Genomic DNA, 16,085 nt, shown 5'->3' on the forward strand with positions numbered 1-16,085 from the left:
ATCTCTTCCCGGTCCAGTTTTGGGAGACTGTGTATTTCTAGAAATGTGTCCATTTTGCTTAGATTGTCGAATTTGTTGCCGTATAATTGTTCATAGTAGTTGTTAACGATCTTTTGCATTTCTGTGGTGTCAGTTGTTACTTCTCCTCTTTTATTTCTGATTTTGTGCATTTGGGTTCTCTCTCTTTGTTTCTTGGTGAGTCTAGCTAAGGGTCCATCAATCTTGTTTATCTTTTAGAAAAACCAGCTCTTTGTTTCATTGATCCTTTGAATTGTTTTTTTTTTTTTTTTCATCTCTATGTCATTTATTTCTGCTCTGATCTTTACTATTTCCTTCCTTCTACTTGCTCTGGGGTTTTCTTTTTGTTTGCTTTCTAATTATTTAAGTTGTGAGGTTAGATAGTCAATTAGAACCTTTTCTTGTTTCTTGAGGTAGGCCTGTAGTGCTAGGAACTTCCCTCTCAGAACTGCTTTTGCTGCATCCCACAGATTTTGTGTTGTTGTGTGTTCATTTTCACTGGTTTCCAGGAAGTTTTTAATTTCTTCCTTGATCTCCTCAGTAACCCATTCATTGTTTAATAACATGCTATTTAGCCTCCATGTGTTCAAATGCCTTTGCATGTTTTTGTTGCAATTGATTTCTAGTTTCATGCCATTGTGATCTGAGAAGATGCTTGATATGATTTCAGTCTTCTCGAACTTGTAGAGACTTAGTTTGTGCCCTAACATGTGGTCTATCTTTGAGAATGTCCCATGTGCACTTGAGAAGAATGTGACTTCTGTAGTTTTGGGGTGTAATTCTCTGTACATATCTATTAAATCCATTTGGTCTAGTGCTTCATTTAGAGTCTCTGTCTCCTTGCTAATTTTTTGTCTAGAGGATCTATCCAGTGGTGTCAATGGGGTGTTGAAGTCCCCTGCTATGATTGTATTGCTGTCGATTTCTCCTTTGAAGTCCTCCAAAAGATTTTTAATATATTTTGGTGGTTCTATATTGGGTGCATATATGTTTATCAAAGTTACATCTTCCTGTTGGATAGATCCTTTCAATATTATGTAGTGGCTTTCTTTGTCTCTAGTTATGGTCTTCATTTTGAAATCTATTTTATCAGATATGAGTATTGCTACCCCAGCTTTTTTTGCTTTCCATTTGCTTGGAAAAATTTTTTCCATCCCTTCACTTTCAACCTATGCTAGTCTTTTGTTGTGAGGTGGGTCTCTTGAAAGCAACATATAATTGAGTCATGCTTTCTTATCCAATCAGCTACTCTGTGTCTTTTTATCGGAGCATTCAATTCATTTACATTTAAGGTGATTATTGATATGCACTTATTTATTGTCATTTTTGTTTAGTTTGGTTATATTTTTCTTCCTATTTTTTCTACTAATTACAGCAGTCCTTTTAACATTTCTTGCAGTGCTGGTTTGGTGCTAATGTATTCCCTTAGCCTTTGTTTGTCTGGGAAGCTTTTTATTTGACCTTCTATTTTGAATGACAGCCTTGCTGGGTAGAGTAGTCTTGGATTAAGATCCTTGTTTTTCATGATCTTGATTACTTCCTGCCATTCCCTTCTGGCCTGTAGTGTTTCTTGTGAGAAGTCAGCTGAGAGCCTTATGGGGTTTCCTTTGTAGGTAACCTGTTGCTTATCTCTTGCTGCTTTTAGGATTCTCTCTTTGTCTTTAATTTTGGGCATTTTAATTACTATGTGTCTTGGTGTGGGCCTGTTTGGGTTCTTCTTACTTGGGGCTCTCTGTGCTGCTTGAACTTGAATGACTTCTTCCTTCACCAAATTAGGGAAGTTTTCTGTCACTATTTCTTTGAATATATTCTAACCTTTGCCCATTTTCTTCTTCTTCAGGGACTCCTATGATGCGAATATTATTACGTTTCCAGTTGTCCCACATTCTCTTAAGCTGTCTTCCTGTTTTTTAATCGTTTTTTCCTTTTGGTTGTCTGATTGGTTGATTTTTTTTCTACCCTGTCTTCTAATTCACTGATCCAGTCCTCAGCTTCCTCTACTCTGCTCTTTAGACCTTCTAATGTGTTCTTTATCTATGATATATCATTCTTGATCTCTTTCTGGTGGTTTTAAATTTCTAATTGTTTTATTTTCAGCATCTCTATGTCCTTACTCATGCTGTTGAGATTCCTCAAGATCATGGCTCTGAATTCTAGCTCTGTTAACATGCCTAACAGCTCCACATTGATACAATCTTCAGTGGAGGTCTCTTGTTCTTTCATTTGGCTTTTGATTCTGTGTTTCACCATTTTGGCTATCACAGTGGGCTCTGGAGCCTGCCAAGTTTTCCCTGTGGGTATTGGTGTTCTGCTGTTTGTGGCTCCCTCTCCTGGGTTTAGATGAGCGAGGAAGGACCCACGTTAAACACCACTGTCAAGTCTTACTTTCCTGGTTAGAGTTGCTCGCCCAGGAGTGGTACTATTATCCTCTAGCTTCTTGCCTGGAGGCTAGCAGTCCAGGTTACTTGAAGAGTTTTAGGTTGTCAGTTGATTGAAAAACTCCCTCAGGTGCTTAGCATAAGGGGATTACCCAAGAGTGGGGCAGATGCTGGTTGTTTATGAGCCTCAATTTGCATTTCAATTGCCCACAGGGTGGGGTTGAATCTCTGAGGGAGTGCTTCTGCCTCTCCCCAGAGCCCTGGGAAGGAGCAATATGCCCACTATCCTGCATGGCTGCAACTCAGCAAAAGCTCTGAGCACCCTCCAAATCCCGAGTGTCCCCACACAGTTCCAGTCCAGTCTGCCCTCCCTCTGCCGTAGCCCAAGGTGAGTGGCTGTGGCTGTTTTAGCCTCTGTCCCGGCTCTGTGCTGTGGAGCTGCTTGGGACTTTAACCCCAGGGCACTGCTCCCAGCTAAGGCCCCTGCTGAACTGCGGACTCTGGGCTCCCAGCCCCCGTCTTGCACCTTCGCAATCCTACCAGGATCGAGTCAGTGTCCCTGGTTATATGGTCCTCGCAAGATGCTTTTCTGTTGCTTTTTCCCATTGATTTGTCTGTGTTTTAGTTGTAATTCCAGTTTGGTCCTGGGAGACGGTCTGTGTAGCTTCCATTTACTCTGCCGCCATTTTGGAACATCCCATTTTAAGTCTTTCCTTCCTTCCTTCCTTCCTTCCTTCCTTCCTTCCTTCCTTCCTTCCTTCCCACTTCCTTATATTTTAAATTGATGGTTTGCTTCTTAGCTTCAACTCCTCTATTATTGATTCCCTGTAAATTATTCTTTATTTCAGTTAGTGCATCCTTCATTTATATGTTTTTTGTTTTTTTTTATCCTCACCTGAGGACATTTTTCCGCTTTTTTTTTTTTTCCCAGATAGAGTGGGAGGGAGGGAGAGAGAGAGAGAGAGAGAGACTTCGATGTGAAAGGGACACATTGAGTGGCTGCCACCCGCACGACCAGCCAGGGCCAGGGACAAACTGCAACCAAGGCACACGCCCCTAGCGGGAACTGAACCCTGGTCTCTCTGGACCTCAGGCCGATGTTCTAACTGCTGAGTGAATCTGGCCAGGGGGCATCCTTCATTTATGACTGGTCCTTTTTTATGCTCTTGAGATTCTCACTAAGTTCCTTGACATTCTCACTAAGTTCATTGAACATCCTTACAACCAGTGTTTTGAACTCTGCATCTGTTAGAGTGCTTATCTCCATTTCGTTTAGTTCTTTTCCTGGAGTTTTGTTCTGTTCTTTCATTTGGGACATGTTTCTTTGTCTCCTCATTTTGGCTGCCTCCCTGTGTTTGTTTCTATGTAGTAGGTAGAGTTGCTATGTTTCCTAGGCTTCATAGGGTGGACTATTGTAGTAGGTGTCCTATAGGGTCCAGTGGCACAGCCTCGCTGGTCACCCCAGCTGGGCCCTCGAGGTAACTGTCCACCTTTCTGTTGTAATTGAGTCTTGACTGCTGTTGACATGTCAGTGGGAGGGATTTACTCAGGCTGATCAGCTGCAAGGACTGGCTTTGCCCACTGACCACTGACCTCTGACTACCTTGGAGGACCAGCTGTGCAGGGGCCTACCACACAGAGCAAGACTTACTTCAGCAGGGCTCTGGTATCCAGTGAGTCCATCCCTAGAGTGTGTCACTTGTGGAGGTGGTTGGGTGGTGTTGTTTTGACGTGGTCTGAGGCTGTCCACTAGGTGTGCTGGCTCTGGGGCAAGGTCAGCCTCTGCCTGTGTTCTACCCGGGACCACCAGGCATAAGCTACAAAATGATCTATGATGGCCGCTTCATGTGCTGGGCTTGGAGGTGCCCAGAAAAAGCCTAAGTTGTGAACCAAAGCACCAGGGTGGGGCAAACAGTGTGAACCAGGTTGTTGGAGTTCCAGATGTAGTGCATGTCTGATTGCCCTGTGGTGGAAGGGCTCACCAAAGGAAGAACGACCTCCACCAGCATGTCTGTCCAGAAGAAAGCTGCCTCTCCAGCTCTTGCCCCAATGCCAAACAAGTCAGTTCTCCCCTGTATGTCTCTGGTGCCTTTCAAGTTGTCTTCCCTATGCTGGGGGTGGGTCTGTGTAAGTCCCAGCATGGGCCCTTTAAGAGGAACTGCCTGGTACTCCAGAAGCCTCAGCCTTCCTCAGCATCAATTCCTGTTGGTTTTTACAGCTAGAAGTTATCGGGACTTCTCTTCCTGGTATTGGCCCTGAGCTGGGGTGCCTGATGTGGGATGGGGACCTCTTGCTCCTCAGGGAGGACTTTCCCAGCTGAGGTGTCCCTCCTGATTTTTATCTGCCCCACGTGGGTTTGGGACCAGCCCATCTCTGGCTCCACCTCCGCCCCTCCTACCAGTCTCCATGTGGCTTCTTCTTTAATTTCGTAGTTGTGGGACTTCCATTCAGCTTGATTTCAGGCGGTTTTGAAATTGGTTGTTCTGTAGTTTAGCTGTAATTTTGATGTGGTTGTGGGAGGAGGCAAGTACCGCCTTTATCTACGCCGCCATCTTGAACGAAAGTCAATATCCTCCTCTTAATGCCCAATTGGCATTAGGCAAATGCCTGATTTCTGACACTATAGATTAGCATTGACTATTCTGGAATTTCATACTATAAATTGAATCATAGGGTCTTTTTGTCTGCCCTCTTTTGCTGAACAAAATGTGTTTGGGATTTATCCATATTGCTGCTTGTATCAAGTTTGTTTTTGTTTATTGTTGTATTCCACAATTTGTATATCTAGTCACCTTCTGGTCAGCTGTCAAATTGTCAACTTGGCTAGGCTACTGTAACCAGTTATTCAATCAAACATTAATGTATGTGTGTCTGTAAGGGTATTTTGTAGATGTGCTTAACATCTATAATCAATTGCCTTTATATGAAGATTGCCCTTAGTAATGTGTTGGGGCTGATTCAATCAGTTCATAGGCCTTAAAGAGCAGAACTGCAATTTCCCTGAAGAAGTTCTGTAAACTCAGCCTCAGCTCCTGCCAGAGAGCTCCAGCCTGCTCTTCCTAATGACCTATCCTATGGCTTTAAGACTTGCCTAGCAAACCCTCATAACTGCATGAGCCAATTCCTTGTAATACATCCCTGACTGATACGCCTGTTGATGGCTGTGTGGGTAGTGCAGATTTAGACTACTCTGAGCAAAAGTGCTATGAACATTTGAGAGCAGGTCTTTGTATGGTCATCTGTTTTAGTTTTTCTTGGATAAATACCTAGGAGTGGAATTGCTGGATCATTTGGTAAGCATACACTAAACTTTATGTGAATCTATAAAACTACTTTCCTGTAGATTTTGCACTTCTACCAGCAATGTATGAGAATTTCATCTTCATCAAAACTTGGAATTGTCAGTCTTCCTAATTTTAGTCATTCTAGTGGATGTATATAGTGACATCTCTTCTGGTTTTATTTGTATTTGATGAAGAGCGATGTTGAGCATCTTTTTAAGTGTTTATTAGTCATTTGTGTATCTTCTTTTGCAAAATACCTGTTCAAATATTTTGTCTATTTTTTAAAAATTTTATCCTCACCCGAGGACATTTTTTAATATTTTGTTCAGATAGAGTGAGAGGGAGAGAGAGAGAGAGAGAGAGAGAGAGAGAGAGAGAGAGAGAGAAAATTTGACGTGAAAGGGACACATCGAGCGGTTGCCACCCACACAACCCAACCAGGGCCAGGGCCAAACTGCAACTGAGGTACGTGCCCTTAGCGGGAACCAAACCCAGGTCTCTCCAGACCACAGGCCGACGCTCTAACTGCTGAGCCAAACCGGCCAGGGCTATTTTGTCCATTTTTAAGTTGGGTTATTGAGTTGTAGGGGTTCTTTATATATCTTGGATATCTGTTTTTATCATATATATATGTATATATATATATATACATACATACATACACACACACATATATATGATATATATTTCACATATTTTTCACTCTTGTCTACATAAATTGTCTTTTCATTTAAAAAATGATACTTTTTAAAGAGAAGAAATTTAAAAATTAGATAAGGTCTAATAATTTTTTTCTTTTATACTCATACTTTTGATGTTTAAAGAAATCTTTTTTTTTGTTTGTTTGTTTTTTGTTTTTTTATCCTCACCCGAGGATATTTTTCCATTTTTTGTACAGATAGAGTGGGAGGGAGAGAGAGAAACATCGACGTGAAGGGACACATCGAGTGGCTGCCACCCGCACAACCAACCAGGGCCGGGGACAAATTGCAACCAAAGTACGTGCCCTTAGCGGGAACCGAACCTGGGTCTCTCCGGACCGCAGGTCGACGCTCTAACCGCTGAGCCAAACTGGCCAGGGCTAAAGAAATCTTTGCTTAACTTAAGGTTGTGAATGTTTTCCCCTAAATTTTCTTCTAGAAGTCTTGTAGTTTTATAAATTATTTTTTTTCTTTATTGATTTTAGAGAGAGAGAAAGGGAGAGGGAGAGCTAGAAATATCGATGAGAGAGAACACTGATTGCCGCCTCCTGCATGCCCCCCACTGGGGATTGGGCCCACAACCTGAGCATGTGCTCTGACCGGGAATCAAACCAGTAACCTCTTGGTGCATGGGTCGATGCTCAATCACTGAGCCACTCCGGCTGGGAAAGGTCTTGTAGTTTTAGCATTACTTTTACATCAGTAAGCCTTTAGAAGTTAGTTTTTGTGATGGTGTTAGGCCAGCATCAAGGTTAATTCCCGCCACCCCTCAAGTGGACATCTGTTTTTTTTAGCACCATTTTTGGAAAAAGGGTATCCTTTCTCTACTGAACTACTGTGGCACTTTTGTCAAAAATCAACCATATATGTCAGTCTATTCCTGGACTCTATACTGTTCCATTGCTCTGTTTACCCTCATGTCAATATCACACTGTTTTGATTACTATAGAGTTATAGTAAACCTTGAAATCAGGTAGTTGAGTTCTCCAACTCTGTTCTTTTTTAAAAAATGTTTTGGCTGTTATAGAGTCTTCACATTTTTATAAAAATTTTAGAATCAGCTTTTCATTTCTGCAAAAGCCTTTTGGGAATTTTAATGGATTTTGTTGAATGCATAGTTCAATTTTGGGAGAACTGACTCATAATTTTGAGTCATTCCAATGCATGAACATGTTATAATCTTTCCATTTATTTAGACCTTTAAACATTTTCCTCATAAGCTTTATAGATTTTAGTGTACAGGTCTGGCACATAGCTTGTTAAATGTATTGCTTTTTTCCATGTTTTTGGATGCTATAGCAAATAGTATACATTTAAAAAAGTCGTCTCTAATAGTTTTAGTATCTAGAAATAGTTTTTGTATATTGACCTTGTATGCTAAATTCACTTATTAGTTCCAGCAGTTTTTTTGTACCACAAATCATGATATCTGGGAATAAAGAATTTTACTTCTTTCTTTCTTTCTTTCTTTCTTTCTTTCTTTCTTTCTTTCTTTCTTTCTTTCTTTCTTTCTTTCTTTCTCCTTCTCCCTCCCTCCCTCCCTCCCTCCCTCCCTCCCTCCCTCCCTCCCTCCCTCCCTCCTTCTTTCTTCTCTTTCTTTCTTTCTTTCTTTCTTTTCTTTCTTTCTTCTTTCTTTCTTTCTTTCTTTCTTCTTTCCTTTCTTTCTTACGTGCCCCTAGTGGGAACCGAACCCAGGACTCTCCGGTCCATAGGCCGATGCTCCAACTACTGAGCCAAACCAGCCAGGGCTCCCTTTTTTTTTTGTTTAAATCTGTGTGCCTTTTATTTCTTTTTTGGTGCCTATTTGTTCTGGTGAGGACCTCAGGTGAAATGTTGAATAAAAGTAGTTAAGAGGGGCACCCTTTCCTTGTTCTTGATCTAAGGGGAAATATTCAGATTTTTACCTTTAAGTATGCTGTTGGTAGTTTTTTTCTAGACATCTTTAACAGGTTAAGAATGTTTCTTTCTATTCCTAGTTTGCTGGGAATTTTTATCATAAATGGGTATTTCATTTTGTCATGTGCCTTTTCTTTATTAAGATCAGTTCTTTCTCCTTTATTTTGTTTATGTGGTGAATTGCATTTATTGATTTTTTGAATGTTAAATCAATTTGAATTCCTAGGATCAATCCCACTTTCTTATGCTAACCTTTTTATATATTTCTTAATATGATGTGCCTGTATTTTGTTAAGGATTTTTGCATTTATGTTCATGAGGGATATTAGTCTAAAGGTTTTTTCTTTTCTTTTAATGTCTTTGTCTATCAGGGTTTTGTTATAAAGGGAAATGGTTATTTAATAAAATGATTGGGAAGTGTTCCTTCCTTTTCTGTTTTCTGACTTTTGTGCAGTTTCAGGTGATCTGACTGAAAGCAGGAAGTCTCCTTGGCACAGAGCACCCGGCCCATCTCCATACTGCCCCACCCATGCATCCTCTGCCTAGACTCAGCGGCTGCTCTATTCTGGAACCTGGGAATCATACTAGAATCCTCTTCCCTTTACTCTCCACATCCAATTGGTCACAAAGTCCTGTTGACACCCCCCCACGCCCCCCCCGCCCCAGGTATTTCTCAACTCCCCACAGCCCTTGTCTTGGTTCAAATCCTTATGTTGTGGTGCGAGAGAACCAAGAGACCACCAGAGCCAAATTAAAGCCAAATAGGGAGCAAAGCCGGCCCGTGACTGATCCCGAGTTCTCAGAGACCAGCCCTGGGGCCTCCAAATGTTGTGGTGCGACAGACCACTAGAGAATTGAAGTCCAAATAAGAGCCGCTTATGATTCCAAACACCCTGTGACAGAGTCTTCGGAATCAGCCCCGATATGCTTTATTACATGCCTTTTATACCTTGCAGAAAATAGGATCTTCTTGATATAATGCCCAGGGCCACAGCAATGCTGTATAGAATTAGTCTGCCTTACGGATAACAGGAACACCCAGGTATTTCAGTGTACATTGAGTCACACTTAGCCCTGAGCTACACAAACACAATGCAAGTCCAGTTCCTTGAGACTGTGGGGGAGATGGAGTCTCTGACTCAAGACCTCCAGGCTCCATGGACTCTGTGAGACAAGTAGCCGGCTCCCAACAATTTCTTGGTTCTGGGAGTATTCCAATTTACTGAGGTTATTTTGACTAAACAGGTTTAGTTAGCTAGAGGACACACAGTGACTTTCCCAATCATCGATTATGGAGCGGCACAATAATTTACTAATCATCAATTACGGGGTTATAAACATGCCAGCACACTTATTACCCATCAGCCGTGGTTGAAACAAAGACTGCTCACTAGACTGCTTTGCAAAGTGGCCCGCGGTGGAAATGTGTGGCTTTTGTGCCTCCTTGAAAGGTACCAGACTTTTCACACGTTTTTGCACTACCTGAGTGTTCTTCCCGCCTTCTGCCAACTGACTCGTTCTGGTAGGACTCGGCATGGGGGCCGTTCCGGACCGAGCACAGTGAGCCGCGCAGCGACCATCCTTTCCAGCCTGTCTGCACACTCCACTGAATTCTTCCCGGCCGGCCGGGGCAAGACCGTGAACAGTGTCTCTGATCACCACCGCGGGTACTGGGTGCGAGGCCACGGTGCGTGTGGACTCGAACCTCTACGGAGCACACGGTTCGGTAGGTGTCGACGGCTGCAGCAGGCCAGGTCTTCCCAAGCATGCGCGGTAAGCACCGAGCTGTCAAAGCCCCCGCTAAGGGGCGGTCAGAACTGCACCTGCGCAGGGCGACGGGCGGGGCGGGCGGCAGCAAGGAGAGGACACATCTGGGAAGCGGGCCTGCGTGCGGCGCCGTGGAGACAGCGGGGTAGGGGGCGGAGACGCTCCGCACCACTTCCGGAGCGTGGGGCTTGTCGGAAGGAAGTAGTACGGGGCAGGGGTGAACGCTCTCTCTCCTTCCTTGGCAGGGTAGGGGGTCCGATGTGGGTGGCGTTTGCTCTTTTCATTTTGGTAGAGGGCTATGACCACGAAGTGAGGTTCACCTGCCCGAACCCAGCAGCCGGGGCTCCCTGCAGGGGCTTCACCCAAAGTAGGGTGACATCGCCACCGTCCTAGATACACACCGATTTCACTCGTCCTTTTTGACTGGGGCCAGCTTGTAAGGAGCACTTCGGTTGCGGAGACGTAGGGAGTGGGGTTAGAGCTCCCTCGAACAGAGCAGGTCTAAGACGGAGGGAGACTTCAGAGAGGGGGTAGGGCTCTCTCTACCTTGGGCCTTGAAGAGAGTAGGTGGGCAAAGGGCACGACCCTGGGGACTGGGAAGCCAGGGCTCTGAGAGGGTGAAAAGGCAGGAGTAGGATGTGGAAGCGGAGATGGCAGTCACTGTCTAGTTGAACCCGAGTTCCACTGCCGTCTTTTTTAGCTTGGTTGGTAGTTTATAACTTGATTTGCTTTGTGATGAGTCCCAGACTGCAGCCCTGACCTGGGCCGCTCAGTAGTTAGAGTATCAGCCTGCGCATGGAAGGGTCGTGGGTTCAACTCCCGGTCAAGGGCACATACCAGGTTCATTCCTGGCCCCAGCCAGGGGCGAGGCGACCAATCGGTTTCTCACTCATCCCCTCCTCGCTCCCTTCTATTCTCTAAAAAACCAGTGGAAAAGATATCCCTGGGTGAGGATTTAAAAAAAAAAAAGTCCCAGACTGCAAGCTGTTGAAGGATGGGGGATTGGTTTTACGATAAATAGAAATGATGATGGCCTGTTACATTCTTTTTCTTTTAATCCTCACCTGAGGATATTTTTACATTGACATTTTTTTTTTTTAGAGTGAGAGTGAGAGTGAGAGATTGAGATTGAGACTGGTTGCCTCTCACACAATCCTGGCTGGGGATCAAACCTGCAAACAAGGTATGTGCTCTTGACTAAGAATCGAACCCACAACTCTTTGATCTCTAAGCGGACGCTCTAACCGCCTAGCCAAACTGGTTAGGGCTGGCCTGCTGTATTCTTACAGTATACTTTACCTTCATTGCACAGTATAATCAGTCTTTTAAGAGCTGAGGGGAGATGGCTTGGGTTTTGGGTTTTCTCACTTCAAAACTTTCTTACATTTGCCTACCCTTTTAAACTATCAGACTGTACAGTGGCCCCTCTGAGCTCCACCTGACCTTGAATCCAGAGATGCATGGACTTGCTTAATTTGTTATCCATGGCTAACAGGGATTAAGAGATTCCTCGCTTTTCACTCTTTATTCTTTCATAAACTAACAATGGGATGGTTTGGCCCATGTAGGTGACACTGTATGCTTGTCTGTTTCTGTTTTCATGGTTATCAAGCAGAATTTAAAATATAATTGTGTATATGATGCTTGTTAAGTGCTGTTCACTATGTTTTAGAGTCACTTTGTACTGGCGAGAGTTCTTACGCAGAAGAGTAGCAATGAGTTTGTCTTACAGATTTATTTATTTTTTTGCTTTTGCATTTTTTTCTGGTGCTTACTGTCAAAAAGGTATTTGGCCCACAGTAGATGCTAAGTATTTGGTGAATGAACAGACAAGAGTAGTAAGCCTGTGCTGAAAACCATAGGGTTTTTCCGAGGAAGGGGGAGAATATTGTAAGCTTGATTCTGTCCTACACTCTGATCACCCAATGTCCCTCTGACCGCTAATTTATTTAGCTGACCCACTGCTCCTGAAATACACCAAGGTGGCTGACCAGTGAATTCCAGGTTATCTAAGAAACCCAAGATAGGTGTAATGGACTCAGGGTCAAGCTATAGAGGCAAGAATCCTCTTAGACATAATTAATACAACCTAACTGGCAGTTGTATTATGGCTGGCCCAGTACCATTTTATCCTTTTAAACTTATTTTTAAATTATTTAAAGAACTAGGGCTTAAAAAAAAAAATCTTCATCTGAGAACATTTTTCTATTTATCTTCAGATTGGGGGTGAGGGAGAGGGAGAGGGAGAGAAAGAAAGAGATTGGTTGCCTCCCGCATGACCCCGACCAGGGGACTGAACAATCGAGGTACATGCCCTTGACTGGAATCAAACCTGCAACTCTGGTCTGAAGGCCAACACTCTAACCGCTGAACCAAACAGCCAGGGCAAGAACTAGGACCTTTTTTTTTTTTTTATCCTCACCCGAGGATATTTTTCCATTTTCTGTACAGGTAGAGTGGGAGGGAGAGAGAGGAAGGAGAGAGAGAGAGAAACATCGACGTGAAGGGACACATCGAATAGCTGCCACCTGCACGACCAACCAGGGCCGGGGACAAACTGCAACCGAAGTACGTGCCCTTAGCGGGAACCGAACCCGGGTCTCTCCGGACCGCAGGCCGACGCTCTAACCGCTGAGCCAAACTGGCCAGGGCGGACCTTTTTTTTTAAAATCCTCACCGGAGGACATTTTACCATCAGGGACAAACCGCAACTGAGGCACACGCCTTCAGCGGGAAACAAACCTGGGTCTCTTGGGACCGCAGGCCGACGCTCCAACTGCTGAGCCAAACCGGCCAGGGCAAGAACTAGGACTTTTAAATAGTTACAACTATTTACATTTTTCAAGGCTTTGTTATCAGACTTATAGCTTTTCCACAAATTTTCTTTGATCTTTTTGTTTTGGCACTTGGGCAGGTGTTTTGGTTCTCTAGATTCAATTTACATTACTCAATGACCAGAAATACTTTGGAAGGTAGCTTGTTTCTGCACTTGGTTGAAATTTCATAAGAATATTTTTCCACCTGGGGAGAAAAAACAAGTTCTTAAGAATAACTTCATGTTTGCAGAACATAAAATATTATTTCTTAGTAGGTTGTCACTGGTCATTGGAAAGTTGACACTTAGTTGAAAGTCCTTACTCTTTAAAATCTAAAAACCTAAAATCTGACCTTGGGCCAAATCCCTTGTTTGATTTATACTTTAGTAGGAATAGATAACCCTTATTTTGGCAGAGCCAACAAAACGAATACCTACATACATACTACAATTTAATAATCTACAATAAAGACTTTGGGTGTTTGGTCAATGTAAGGTGCAATTTGTCAGGAAACAATCTAAAACACTTGGCTTGATGACCATAGTGCCCAGGATAGCTTAGGAATTAATAAACTCATGTTTCAACCGAATAAAACCGCCACATGATTTCTTATGGAAGCTAAAGTTTAGAGATAACTTGGCTTTCATATTTATTGGGATGTATCATGTAAAACTGGTAACTGACCAGACAAATATACTAGTTTTTGGGTGCCCCCTCTTATAATTGTTAATTTAGCAGGAAACAGTTTTACTGTTTAAGGGTTGTACTGAGAACACCACCTCTGTTGTTTCTTGCTTCTGAAATAGTTTTTGTGGGAGGGAAGGGGTCTGTGGTTTTGCTGATCAATCAGCATCTTGGGATAGTTGGAGAATAGGGAGTCTTCTTCAGGTACTTGTGAAAGTTACTTTTTGTTATTCATTACAGAATTTGAATTCCAAGTCACTGAGGCAATGTGACTGGAGTGTTTTGCATATTAATGAAGCCTGGCCATTTTATATTGTATTACATTAAGCTTAGAGACAGACTTGGCTACAGTAAATCACTTCTATTTGCCTTTTAGCCATTAGGATACAAATTTTTGCCTTTGAAATAACTTAGCACCAAGAAGTTACCCACAAGACAGCAGACAAAGGTACCTCTAAAAAAGGTGGACAAGAGTGGCACTCTAGAGTGTGTGACTTATTGGCTATAAATCTTTATCAAGGTATGATTAGTATCTGTATCTCAATACGTCTCAATGTCCCTGACTATTATGTTCCCTCTTACCTAGAAACCACATATTATGGGGATGATAAGCAGTCCTTGTGAACTATAGTGAGCTTCATTAGATACTTCTGGCCCAAGAGGTCTGCCAAGTATTTTAGGAACTAACATTTTATCCTTGAACTTGTCGGGGTCTAATCCACATAAGAGAAGCAGATGTCAGAACACTAACAAAACTGGACTTTCTGAAATTATTGTTTCTCTGCTGATTGCCACGCTATCACGTGGAAGCTAGTAAAGAGGCAGAATGACTTCACTTTTATAGTTGTGGGCAATAGCATTTATGTGTAAATATGTACACACATCAACCTCACATTTTTAGTTACAGTTTTTAACTTTGAGTCAATATAAACCATGTTTCAAATGTGATGAAAAAAATGTACAGTCTTTATTGAAGATTAACTTGTATTATGTATGTATGTGTGTGTGTTTCAACTAAACCAGTCATACTTAAAAAAAAAAAAAAAAAAAAACTGAGCCCTGGCCGGTTTGGCTCAGCGGTTAGAGCATTGACCTGCAGTCCCGAGAGACTTGGGTTCAGTTCCCGCTAAGGGCACGTACCTCGGTTGCAGTTTGTCCCCGGCCCTGGTTGGTTGTGCGGGTGGCAACCACTCGATGTGTTCCTTTCATATCGATGTTTCTCTCTCTCTCTCCCACTCTACCTGAACAAAAAATGGAAAAATGTCCTCGGGTGAGGATGATAAAAAAAACAAACTGAGTCACTCTTAGTCCAATGAGAAGGTAACTTTACAAGGTTGATGGGTCCCTGTCATCCACTGGCTTTTAAGAGTGCATGTTTCAAACACCTTCATGTGTTTAGAGTGAGACATGTTCCTGCAGACACACTAGACTTGATTGCTGAAGCCAGGTCAGTAGAAACCATTGAAGTTTATTGGCGGTCACAATGCTTACACTGTATGCAGTAAACACCCTTACAAGTCTATCCGCAACCTGATCACGCAAGAAAGGATTCACCAAACAGTCGCCAGAGGAGAAGGAAGAAAAAATTAATAGGTTTTTTTTCTGGGAGTAGAGGAGAGAAATAAAAATAAAACCTAATTGATGAGTGTCCCATGGGCAAGAGCTGAACTAGAGATGTGTACAACTAGCAGCAACAATTGTGGAAAAAGTACAAGGCAAATAGCTTTCTCCATTCATTTTCCTCTGTAGGTTAATTTTTTTAAATATTCAAAACATTTATTATGGTTTTCATTTTATAAAAATGAATATTTTTAAGGGGATGGGAGAATGTTAAATACTTCATGCTAGGCAGACCTTGTTATTAAGAACCCCTCCACTGTAGTAACTTCCTCCAGTTCATACATTCACGAGTGCAGGGTACATATATAAATATCCACACACACACATCCACACACACTGCCTCAAGGGCTGGGGAAGACTAAAAGTTATTGGCCACACGCAGCTGGGCCTCTGGTGGACTCATCCAATTTGCTCCATAAGAGAATAACTGGCTCAATCCCTTCTCTCTGGTCTCTACCTTTATAGAGACCAGGAACCCTAAATCATAGACTCACATCCGACTTTAAAAGCAAGAGGCATCTGTCTGAGGATGAGGGTAAGCAAAGTGGGAAAAAGGATGAAGCTAAGAACACCAAACACTTTTAGCTGGAGTTGTATCACTGCAAGAGGCCGCGGGACCCAGGGCAGCATCTATGGTTGAAGGGGGAGGGATGGTGCTCCGCATGGCTTAGAGTTCCTAATAACAAGGATTATACAGTAACAGGAAGTGATAATTGGGGGGTGGGGGGGGCAAGGAAAGGGCAATAAGAAAAAATATACATTTGGAATTTTTACTTTTTCTTGCCTCTCTACACTTTGTCACTAAATATATCTCTGCACGTTCACACATCCTCGTCCAGTAAAGCTTCAGGCCACCAGAATACACATTTTTTCCTCACTCGCATACACAACCCCTCACATCAGCATTGGTGCACTAGACTC

At 42.8% G+C, this 16,085-nt stretch overlaps 1 protein-coding gene across 1 annotated transcript in view; it reads right to left on the minus strand.

Moving 5' to 3' along the window:
* NPM2 (nucleophosmin/nucleoplasmin 2) overlaps nucleotides 1–9,772 on the minus strand; it is a 43,297-nt gene extending 33,525 nt beyond the window's left edge. Inside the window, exon 1 of the mRNA XM_036240900.1 lies at nucleotides 9,760–9,772. The gene's annotated coding sequence lies outside the window, so the exon portion shown is untranslated. The remainder of the gene's footprint in view (nucleotides 1–9,759) is intronic.
* Nucleotides 9,773–16,085: the final 6,313 nt, after the last annotated feature.

Source organism: Molossus molossus, unplaced genomic scaffold (assembly GCF_014108415.1).
Source record: "Molossus molossus isolate mMolMol1 unplaced genomic scaffold, mMolMol1.p scaffold_m16_p_4, whole genome shotgun sequence".
In the NCBI taxonomy this organism is placed as follows: Eukaryota; Metazoa; Chordata; class Mammalia; order Chiroptera; family Molossidae; genus Molossus; species Molossus molossus.